Consider the following 12,408-nt stretch of genomic DNA (forward strand, 5'->3'; position numbering starts at 1 on the left):
CTCCCACGGCTGCTTCCTGAACAGGGAGAAGGTCTGCCCACAGAAATGAAGCAACTCACCTAAGTCCCACAGCCAGGAGGGGAGCGTGGAAACGTGTCAAGGACGCACAAGAGAGGCTAGAGAAACAAGAGAGAGGGCCGATAGGAAGGTGGGCAACACTCCGGTCTGTGTTCAGGACTCAGTGGGGACTAGCGAACTGAACTGAGGACGGGCGCTGGCTGGGAGTCCACAGGCTGTGGTGTGAGGACGAGTCTTTACCAGCAGGAACTCAAGGGAGGGGCATTTGGATGTCAAATGTAATTCATTTTCACAATAATGTGCTTTAAAATGTGTAAATGTGTCAGCTTCATTTTCCCACTCTGTGCTTGACTACGGACACAACCACAATTCACTCTCTCCCTCTTAGTGCTACAGGAATAAAATGCTTGCATTTTATTATAAATATAATACATTTTCATTAAAGATAATGTGAAAATCCAGAGTAGTAGAGGGACAAAAATATGGTCTCATTCAACAGAGCCACTGTATGATGGTGTATTTCATTTTAGCCTTTTTTTCTGTTTTTTTTTTTTACACAGTTGTAATCATGATATTTATACAATTTGTATGTTTTTGTCAAAGGCATGTTTGTGTCTTATGACATAGTACTTGTAAAGTTCATTTTTAATGGCTGCAGGTTATCCCATTGAATGGATAAATCATGGATGTCCATCCATTTGTCTATTGAGGAACTAGATAAGTTAGAATGTTCTAATTTGTGGTGTAAAAATTGCATTATGATATCTATCTTTGTGCATAAAATCTTTTTCTATCTTTACTATTTTTTCTTGAGGAAATTGAATTACTGAGGTTTGAGCAATTTTAAGCCTTGGTAAGCATTGCTAAATTGCTGTCCAGAAGAGTTGTGCTAATTAATACTTCATCTCTGTTGTATATAAAGAGCCTGTTTCCTTTAGCTCCACGCACAGCATATCCCAACAGGTTTCTCTAACTGTAAAGGACCGGACATCAGTGCTTTTAAATTTTTGGTCAAAATATCACTACCATACTAGCACTATATATCTCTACTATTTTATTCAGTGATGCAGTTATTCATTTGTTGATTCATTCATTAGATATTTATTGTGTGTTTGCCATGTAACCTCTCTGGTCTAGTTTCTTGATTCCAGTATCTTCTGGAGAAGAGAGAAAGACAAAAGCCTTTGCGTCACATGTCAGACTTCTCCTGAAGGTGCTGAGGGGGACACAGAAATATTCTTGCACAGCATCCCCAGTAAAAGAAAGAGCTAAATCACATTTCTGCCTCAAGAGGGATCCATTATATCAAGGACCCAACCAAAGAACTAGCATTTCAACCAGGGAATTAGTGGCAGAAACCATGAACAGTATGTCTGAACTTTTTGGATGCTAAAAAAAAAAAAATACAGGGCTTCTGCTTCCGGGAATATGGTGTGGATGCACTTCTCCCTATTTTTCTAACTAAGCCCAACAAAACCTTGGGACGTTATGTATAAAACACGTGCAAGAAGACTGAAGGGTGGAGGGAAGCGGCAGGCTGGCGAGGGGCCTAGGGACCTAAGCAACAGCATGGTGGTGAGTTTCCTGTCTTTTTGTTTTTGTTTTTTTGTCTCATTTATTCCAGACTTGGAGCTAAGGAAGCCAGCAACCCAGAAATGCCACAACTAGCAGACATAAACACAAAAAAAATAAAAACAAAAACCTGCTCTCTGTAGCCAAAGGATGAAGAAAAGGACAGCTTAACAAGGCAGAAAACTTTTCTACAATAGCTGTTCCACTCCAGCCAAACACCACAGGGAAAACAGTGGTCCTGCCAGCAAAGGCCGAGCGGGCAGCCCAGACTCTACCCTTGCCAGGCACCCCTCCTCCTTCTTGTATTGGAGGTGATGCTGAGGAGGCCAAGGAGGGAGCTGGGTCTTTCATTCCTCCCACCTCCTGGGCAGTGGCAAGGCGCTCCTCCTGCCCATGGGAAGTGGACCTGGAGTTCCACCCCCAAGTGGCCTAAACAGGGCTGCCCTCCTGCTTCCTGCTGGGTGTGTCCAGGAGGCCTAGTGGAGGGTCAAGACTTCCACCACTGCCGGGTGATAACAAGGCCCCTCCTGCCGCAGTGTCCATAGAGACCACAGGGGGAGCCCAAACTCCCACCCCCAACAGTGATGAGGAGCTCCCGGCCCTGGGTGTCAATGGAGGCCAAGTGGGGAGTCTGGACCTCTTCCTCCAGCTGTCAGCAATGAGGCAGCACACTCCCCTTCTCTTGCCAGAGTGGTGTCATAGAAAACCAGTTAAAACAGAGGTTTAAATAAGATCCAGTCTCATTACATAATAGGAAAATGTCCAGGTGTCAATCAAAAATCACTCACCATACCAAGAACCAGGAAGATCTCAAATGGAAGGAAAAAAGAAGCCGACACTGAGGCAACAGAGTTTGTCTGTTAGATATCTGCATTAGCTGTTACATATGTTAGAATTATCTGACAGAGATTTTAAAGCATCCGTGATGAAAAATACTTCAATTACAAACATGCACGAAGCAAATGAAAAAACTAAGTCTCAGTGAAGAAATAGACATTATAAGGAAGAACCAAATGGAAATTCAAGAACTGAAAAATAGCATAACTGAAATAAAAACCTCAATGGCTAGGCTCAACAGGGAATGGGAGGGACAGAGGAAAGAATCAGTGAACTGGAAGACACAGCCATTGATGCCACCCAATCTGACTAACAGAGAGAAAAGAGGCTGAAAAAAAAATGCACAGAGCCTCGGGGACCCGTGGGACTCTAACAGAGATCTAACATTCTTCTGTCAGCAGAGTCCCAGAAGAACAGGACAAAGACCAGCAGATTCAAGAAGCTGAGCAAACCCCAAAGAGAATAAGCCCAAAGGAATCTATACCAAGACTCATCATAGTCAAACTTCTGAGAACTAAAGACAAAGAAAAACATCTTGAAAGCCATGAGAAACTAGGCCTTACCTATGAGGGAAAAACAACCGAGGGGCAGCGTATTTCTCATCAGAAACCACGGAGGCCAGGAAGAACTGGCCAACAGTTTCCAAGTGCAAAAGGGAACCCTCAATCCAGATCCCGTGTCTCGTGCAAATATCCTTTAGGAGTGAAGGGAAATCAAGATGTCCTCAGACAGAGAAAAACAGAGAATTTGCCACCAGCAGACCAACCCTAAAAGAAGGGCTAAAGGAAGTTCCTTAAACCCAGGGAAACGATAAAAGAAGGAAATTGAGGACATCAGGAAAGAAGAACATGGGAAATAAAAATACACGGAAATGCGATAGACTTTTCTTCTCCTCCCCAATTTTCTCAATTCTGTTTAATTAGTAGAAGCAAAAATTATAGCACGGGCTGACATGGTTCTAAGTGTATGTAGAGGAAATACTTAAGACAATTATATTGAAAACGGGGGAGGGTAAAATAGTGTAAAGAAAAGCGAGTTTTCTATACTTTACACGAACTGGGAAAATGACAGATGCAAGATGGTACAGGCACCCTGGAAAACAATTTGTCAGTTTCTTAAAAAACTAAGCATGTAACTACTACGTGACTCAGCAATTGAGTTCTTGGGAATTCGTGTTCGCACAACGTGAGGAAAGCTTGTGGTGATGAAACGTTCCGCATCTTGACTACATCAGTGTGAATATCCTAGTTGGGATATTGTATTGTTGTTTTAGAAGATGCTGCCCTTGGGGAACTGGATCAAGGATGCACTGGATCTCATTATTTCTTACAGCTGCATGTGTGTGAATCTACAATTATCTCAAACTTAAAAGTTTAATTAAAAAAAAAAAAGTGTTGGGGCTGCCCTAGTGGCATGGGGGTTAAGTGCGTGTGCTCTGCTTCGGCGGCCCAGGATTCGTGGGTTCAAATCCCGGGCGCAGACCTATACACTGCTCATCAAGTCATGCTACAGTGGTGTCCCATATACAAAATAGAGGAAGATTGGCACAGATGTTAGCTCAGTGCCCATCTTCCTTACCAAAAAAAAAAAAGCTTTGGAAGACATAGTCTTTTCAACACCAAAGTGGCAATTTTATACTTGGACCTCTGGACAGTGTTAGAATAGGCCTGTTGGTTGGTGTTAGACCCCAGGGCTGACGTGGCTGTGCTCACAGTAGAACCTGCTTTCAGAGAATTCACTTTGCTCTGCCAGAATCAAAAGGAAACATTGTGCTGGGCATTTTCTGTCCATGAATTTCTAATTGCCTTCCACTGAGTGGCTGGGGAAGGATGTGTGTGCCATGCCTGCCAAGGCTAAAAGGCCCTGCTGCCCAGGGAGGGGAGAGGGAGTATGAGGAGGTCCTTGCACCCCAGTGGAGGGGTAGATGTGGGGCTGGCCTAAGTGGCTGGAGTCCCCCAGGACTGAAGCAGGCTGAGTGTCCCTTGCCCCTGGCTGTGGGTACAGCCAAAGAGGAGTGGAGTGTGGGGAGGTGTGGTCATCGTTGGTGAACCCGAGAGGAGAGATCCAACGAGTGTCCAAATCAAGATCTTGGGGAGAGATCTTGAGCTTCATGAGGGTCAGAGAAACAGAGTGCAGGAAATAATGAGGGCTTATCCGTGAGGAAGGCTGTGGTGTCCACATCAAAATTCTGTGGGAGCTGTGGAGTGTGAGATGGGAATATAGTGACCATATCTGAAGGGACAAGGGTGCTGAGCCAGATGTCCCTGGACTTGTTTCGAAGGGTTTTGGAAGTGCCCATTCTCACAGCCCATGGGTTAGGGGATCCCACGACCCCATCGATAATAACCTCCTCAAAACCCATCTTGGGCTGTTGGAGCAAATCATAGGGAGGGAAGGAGATGCTGTAGATGGAGCAGAGCAAGCAGCAGCCCAGATGGTGAAGTCGTAGGGCCACAGTCAGTGACCTTCTCTGACTCAACATTGGGCGTCCTGCCTCCAGCTTGGCACATGTGTGCCTCCCCGTTGACTATTCTCACATTTCTCCCCCTCCAAGAAGGTGGACACACCCACCTTATAAGGCCCTGCTTTACTGACTAGTTTCAGAGCTGGGCCTGGATACCCACTTGAGTTGGGCCAATGCATCCTCTCTCCCAGGATCTGATATTTGGGACTGAGGGACGCAGCAGCAGGGAGCCACGGTGGTGGAGGCATGTGAGTGGTGGCCTTGCTACTCATTGTGTGGCCCACAGGCTGGGAGCATCCCCTGGGGGGTTTTACGAATGCCCAACATCAGACCCCACCCCAGATCTGCCAACCGGAACCTGCTCTTTAACCAATCCCCACTGAGCCGTGTGCTCATTTGAATTGGAGAAGCACTGCTCTGGAGAGAAGGTCCCCAGACACCTATTGCCCAGGGGCCTAAGCAGCCCCATACCCACTCCTCTGAGAAGGCTGGTTCCACTCTTCCCTGGACTCCAGTGGCCTCCTATTGAGTTGTCTTTTTCTAAGTCTAGTCTCTTGGTTTCTATATTGTTTATAACCAAGAGAATCTTACTAATGCATATGAGCAAGTCTGGGGTAGGTGCTGTGTAGTTCAAGGGCGGGCTGACCCAGTTTGCCACAATCCCATCAACAGAAGGTCAGTCATCTACATGCGAGGTGCTTTGAGTCTGCTTAACTGAAAATCCTCCTGAAATGAAAATGTTTTCCATCATTTGTCTTTCAGTATGAAATACCTTCTCAGATTCTTTCCAAAGGTACCATTTGCTGGGCTGGACATAGGAAAAGTCACGGAAACCTTCCCATGCTTACACTTTGACAAAGCATGGCTCTGCTTCCCCAGATAAGGCCTGTATGGAAATTGCTCTGTGGGGCCCCTTTCAGTGAAGTACAAAGAAGACATTTGTCCCTCCTCCTCTGGGAAGCCCTCCCTGACTAATCCAGTCCATGGCCACCTGTGCCTTCTCTGAGTCTCTAGAACAGCAGTCCCTGACCTTTGGTGTGCCATTGACCCTCTTACAGAATGATGTGTTCAAATGCGTAAAATAAAAAACAAAGCATTTCAAAGAAGCCATTATATTGAAATACAGATATCAAAGTATTTTAAAAAGTAAGTGATTTAGTAATATATGTGCTTCTTAATTGACACCGATAAGATCTAGCAGCAGGTCTAATGAGCACTGTAATTTCAAGATAGTGTTGAGGAAATGATTTGATATATCGGCAACAACTGTACTGTGATAGGAGAGTATTTTGTAATTTCTATGAATGATGAAGTCACATACCCTCATGGCTTGTTGACTATTTCATAATTGAAGAAAATGCTACATTTCAGTTTGAGATTCATGAAAATAAAGATGTGCTTTTTTTTCCCACCCAAGTTGATAGATCCCCTGAAGTGTATCTAGGAAGCGTCGGTGGACCTGAGGTCAAGAACCCTTGGCCTAGAGAGTCGATGGTCAGTAACATGCAATAAATTTATTATCACCATTGAAATAACGTGTTTTTTGTTTTGTTTTTTTTTTTTTTTTTTTTTTTTTTTTAATGATGCATAACAAGCCAGGATATGATTTATTGTATTATAAATTTTTTTTTTTTTTTTTTTTTTTTATTAATGTTATGATGGATTACAGGCTTGTGAAATTTCAGTTGTACATTTTTGTTAGTCATGTTGTGGGTACACCACTACCCCCTCCGTGCCCTCCCCCCACCCCCCCTTTTCCCTGGTAACCACCGATCAGATCTCCTTCTCAATATACTAATTTCCACCTATGAGTGGAGTCATATAGAGTTCGTCTTTCTCTGACTGACTTATTTCGCTTAACATAATGCCCTCGAGGTCCATCCACATTGTTGTGAATGGGCCAATTTCGTCTTTTTTTATGGCTGAGTAGTATTCCATTGTGTATATATACCACATCTTCTTTATCCAATCATCAGTTTCTGGGCATGTAGGCTGGTTCCACGTCTTGGCTATTGTAAATAATGCTGCGATGAACATAGGGGTGCAACGGACTCTTGAGATATCTGATATCAGGTTCTTAGGATAGATACCCAGTAATGGGATGGCTGGGTCATAGGGTATTTCTATTTTTAACTTTTTGAGAAATCTCCATACTGTTTTCCATAGTGGCTGTACCAGTTTGCATTCCCACCAACAGTGTATGAGGGTTCCTCTTTCTCCACAACCTCTCCAACATTTGTCGTTCTTGGTTTTGGATGTTTTTGCCAATCTAACGGGGGTAAGGTGATATCTTAGTGTAGTTTTGATTTGCATTTCCCTGATGATTAGCGATGATGAACATCTTTTCATGTGTCTATTGGCCATATTCATATCTTCTTTTGAGAAATGTCTGTTCATGTCCTCTGCCCATTTTTTGATCGGGTTGTTTGTTTTTTTGTTGTTAAGCAGTGTGAGTTCTTTGTATATTATGGAGATTAACCCTTTGTCGGATAAGTGGCTTGTAAATATTTTTTCCCAATTAGTGAGCTGTTTTTTTGTTTCAATTCTGTTTTCCCTTGCCTTGAAGAAGCTCTTTAGTCTGATGAAGTCCCATTTGTTTATTCTTTCTATTGTTTCCCTCAACTGAGGAGTTACAGTGTCCGAAAAGATTCTTTTGAAACTGATGTCAAAGAGTGTACTACCTATATTCTCTTCCAAAAGACTTATTGTCTCAGGCCTAATCTTTAGGTCTTTGATCCATTTTGAGTTTATTTTGGTGTGTGGTGAAAAAGAATGGTCGATTTTCAATCTTTTGCATGTGGCTGTCCAGTTTTCCCAGCACCATTTGTTGAAGAGACTTTCTTTTCTCCATTGTAGGCCCTCTGCTCCTTTGTCGAAGATTAGCTGTCCATAGATGTGTGGTTTTATCTCTGGGCTTTCAATTCTGTTCCATTGATCTGTGCACCTGTTTTTGTACCAGTACCATGCTGTTTTGATCACTGTAGCTTTGTAGTATGTTTTGAAATCAGGGATTGTGATTCCGCCGGCTTTGTTTTTCTTGCTCAAGATTGCTTTAGCAATTCGTGGTCTTTTGTTCCCCCATATGAATTTTAGGATTGTTTGTTGAATTTCTGTGAAGAATGTTCTTGGGATTCTGATTGGGATAGCATTGAATCTGTATATTGCTTTGGGTAGTATGGACATTTTAACTATGTTTATTCTTCCAATCCATGTGCAAGGAATGTCTTTCCATCTCTTTATGTCATCGTCAATTTCTTTCAAGAAAGTCTTGTAGTTTTCATTGTATAGATCCTTCACTTCCTTGGTTAAGTTTATCCCAAGGTATTTTATTCTTTTCGTTGCGATTGTGAATGGGATAGAGTTCTTGAGTTCTTTTTCTGTTAGTTTATTGTTAGTGTATAGAAATGCTACTGATTTATGCACGTTAATTTTATACCCTGCTACTTTGCTGTAGTTGTTGATTATTTCTAATAGTTTTTCTGTGGATTCTTTGGGGTTTTCTATGTATAAGATCATGTCGTCTGCAAACAACGCGAGTTTTACTTCTTCGTTACCTATTTGGATTCCTTTTATTTTTTTTCCTGCCGAATTGCTCTGGCCAGCACCTCCAGTACTATGTTGAATAGGAGTGGTGAAAGTGGGCACCCTTGTCTTGTTCCTGTCCTCAGAGGGATGGCTTTCAGCTTTTGTCCATTGAGTATGATGTTGGCTGTGGGTCTATCATATATGGCCTTTATTATGTTGAGGTACTTTCCTTCTATACCCATTTTACTGAGGGTTTTTATCATAAATGGGTGTTGGATCTTGTCGAATGCTTTCTCTGCGTCTATTGAGATGATCATGTGGTTTTTGTTTTTTATTTTGTTGATGTAGTGTATCACGTTGATTGACTTGCGGATGTTGAACCATCCCTGTGTCCCTGGTATAAATCCCACTTGATCATGGTGTATAATCTTTTTGATGTATTGCTGTAATCGGTTTGCCAAAATTTTGTTGAGGATTTTTGCATCTATGTTCATCAGTGATATCGGCCTGTAGTTCTCCTTCTTTGTGTTGTCCTTGTCAGGTTTGGGGATCAGAGTGATGTTGGCTTCATAGAATGTGTTAGGGAGTTCTCCATCTTTCTCAATTTTCTGGAACAGTTTGAGGAGAATAGGTATTAAGTCTTCTTTGAATGTTTGGTAGAATTCTCCAGAGAAGCCGTCTGGTCCTGGACTCTTGTTTTTGGGAAGGTTTTTGATTACCGTTTCTATTTCCTTTCTTGTGATTGGTCTATTCAGATTCTCCATTTCTTCCTGATTCAGTTTGGGGAGATTGTAGGAGTCTAGGAATTTGTCCATTTCTTCCAGGTTGTTCAATTTGTTGGCATATAGTTTTTCATAGTATTCTCTTATGATCTCTTGTATTTCATTGGTATCTGTTGTGATTTCTCCTCTCTCATTCCTGATTTTATTAATTTGCGCTTTCTCTCTTCTTTTCTTGGTGAGTCTGGCTGTTTTTTGTTTTGTTTTTTAAAAAATAATTTTATTTTATTTTTTTGTTTCTTTGAGGAATATTAGCCCTGAGCTAACATCTGCTGCCAATCCTCCTCTTTTTGTTGAGGAAGACTGGCCCTGAGCTAATGTCCGTGCCCATCTTCCTCTAGTTTATACGTGGGGCGCCTACCACAGCGTGGCTTGTTTTGTTTTATTTTAAAGGTTGGCACCTGAGCTAACACCTGTTGCCAATCTTTATTTTTCTTCTTCTCCCTAAAGCCCACCAGTACATAGTTGTATATTCTGGTTGTGCTGTGTAGGACACCTCCTCAGCATGGCCTGATGAGCGGTGCCGTGTCTGTGCCCAGGATCTGAACTGGCGAAACCCTGGGCTGCGGAAGCAGAGGGGACAAACTTAACCACTCGGCCACAGGGCTGGCCCCTAATGTTTTTTAAAACGCAAGCAAATAGATGTACATAGAAGTAATATTCCAGTCCCCATTGCTCCTCCACTTGCCTGCCCTTTATCCCAGTCCACTCCTCTTCTATGTGGCATGGTTTTGGTGGGGTCCTGTGTTTGGTCGACCTGAGTGTATCTTCTCTTGTACCCTGGACCACCACCCGGGCCCAAGTGCACAGCAGGGGCGGGGCCCAGAAGGAGCACTCAATCAGCATTTGTCGGCTCTCGGCCTGTGATGACTCTTTGAATGCCAGCATTTTAAGATTCTGAGGTTTTTATTATCTATCCTGACCGGTATTGAACCCCTCTGGTCTCTTGATACAAAATTTGTCATTTGCACTAGATGGCAGCACCATCTCACAGAATGTCCTTTCCCAGCCCTTAGTATTCCATCCAAGAGCTATTTTTTGAGTTCAGGTCTATTTCACTCCTGGAAAATCCAAGTTCACTCCCTCTCCTCACATCCTCCCACCTGCGTGGATCTCTCAGAGAGGATCATCACTGCATTATTTTGTTCCTTCAGTCAGGAGGCAGTACAGATCAAAGGAAGGGCATGGGTAGGTAGATGGAATGTCCAAGGTCATGTACAAAATGATCTGACTGGTCTGCATGGGGAATTTAATCCCTCCCAGCATTTACTGAGCACCTATTATATGTCAGACCGAACACTATGTTCACTTACATGGATACACTGTCCCTGTCACAGATGTGTTGACAAGTACCAAGAGCAAAGGGAAAGTGTAGGCTGTGGTCTTTGGGGATGGAAAAAGGTTTAGAGCTGCCACTGAGAACCAGGGCTGGTATGAGCAGAAACACCCCCACTGGGTTGTTCACACCACTTGGAAAAGTTAAGTCACAATAGATTCTGATTACAAAGAAGCTAAAACATGTATGTGGATGAAGCCTTAAAGGTGACATGCAAACATGAAATCATAGTTGTGATGCAGTTGAAAAATGATGGTCTGTATGAAATGTTCTCTATACAAACTGTTCTGTCATACTACCATTATGTATTTTTAAAATTAAAAACATTAGGGGCCATTCCGGTGGCGTAGTGGTTAAATTCATGCACTCCGCTTTGGTGGCCTGGGGTTTGCAGGTTTGGATCCTGGGCTCAGACCTACACACTGCTCATCAGACCATGCTGTGACAGCGTCCCATGTACAAAATAGAGGAAGATTGGCACAAATGTTCACTCAGGGCCAATCTTCCTCACCAAAAAAAATGTAAATAAATAAAATAAAAACATTAGAAAATATACAATTAATGATGCTAGTATGAATTAGACCTTAAGCCAGCCCCCAGACTTATTACACATGCCATTTGTAGATGAATCAGGTTTGGTGAGAGGCCTGACTGCAGCCTGTGTTGGGGTGCTGAAATTGGCAGGAAGACAGAGAGCTTCCATGGGGGGTCGACTGCTTTGTTTGCTTCAAGGTGGAACAAAAGCCTTTTAATCTTCAAATCCAAGAGGCAGGCTGGCCGACATCAAACGCCTCCGCGTGTTCCAGAGCGGCAGAGCCTAATCACACCGTCTCGTTAATTGGCTGTGACTGTCCCTTCCTTACACACAACTCTTTACACAGGCAAAAAAATGGGCTCACTCCTCTTCAAATCTCCCTGTATCAAACGGCCACCAGAACTCACCCCTCCACAAAACAGACGGACGCTCACACACACACACACACACAAAACAGCAACAAAATCATTCAAAAAAAGAATAAGAACTTGAGGAGAATAAGCCTGCTTAGACTGAACTACGTTGGGGAAAGGCATTATGAAGCTTTCTCCAAGCAATGGAAGTGATGACCAGGAAGGGAGAGGCCACAGTGGTGCTGGGGACCCAGGAAACTCTGAACCAGCCAAAGCGTTGTGTGCCGAGACCCTGGTGAAGCAGTCCAGGCTTTATCACCTTCTGTGCCAGTGTGCTTTCTGTTCCTAACACAAGTGCCCTCTGACATATTCCCACCTGGTTGCAGCTGAGCAGAGGAGGGAAGGTTTCCCCCACCCTCACTCTCCTTGGGATGGCTCTCCGGCAGAGCAAGGCCACCCTGAGCCTGTAGCCGTGTGGGGATGGGGGCGGAGAGGCATGGGAAGTGATACGATACAACCTGGGTTTGGAAAGAAGGGGGTGGATTGACAGAGCCCAACCGGAGGGAGAGATGGGGGTGGTGGGTGGCGAGAGCGCCGTCTGTGCCTCGCTGCCTGGAGTTTATGCCCTGCCATTAATCCTTAAGGTCTGATTCCAGCAAGCCCTCCAGACGTCACCAAAGCTGAGAAAATCCTCTCGCCACCGTTTCTCTTCAAAAAGTCTAAGAAAGCTGAAAGCCCAACAGAGGTAAGAAAACTGCTTTTAAAAAAATGTTATCCGTCTTTTTGCAACACAAGCACCAAAGAGAAATCAAACTGGTTTATTTATTGTTGAGCCTGGAGGATCAGACCAAGGAAGTGGCGCTGTGCAGTTCGGCTCGGTGAACATGTTTGAACATCTCGGAGGAGCGGGTGTTGAGAAGGGGCAGGAGGCTCAGACCCCAGGGTTAAGGTCCAGGCACGGCTTTTAGGAGTTATGTGGCCTCTCAGAT

Source organism: Equus asinus, chromosome 6 (genome assembly GCF_041296235.1).
Source record: "Equus asinus isolate D_3611 breed Donkey chromosome 6, EquAss-T2T_v2, whole genome shotgun sequence".
Classification (NCBI taxonomy): domain Eukaryota; kingdom Metazoa; phylum Chordata; class Mammalia; order Perissodactyla; family Equidae; genus Equus; species Equus asinus.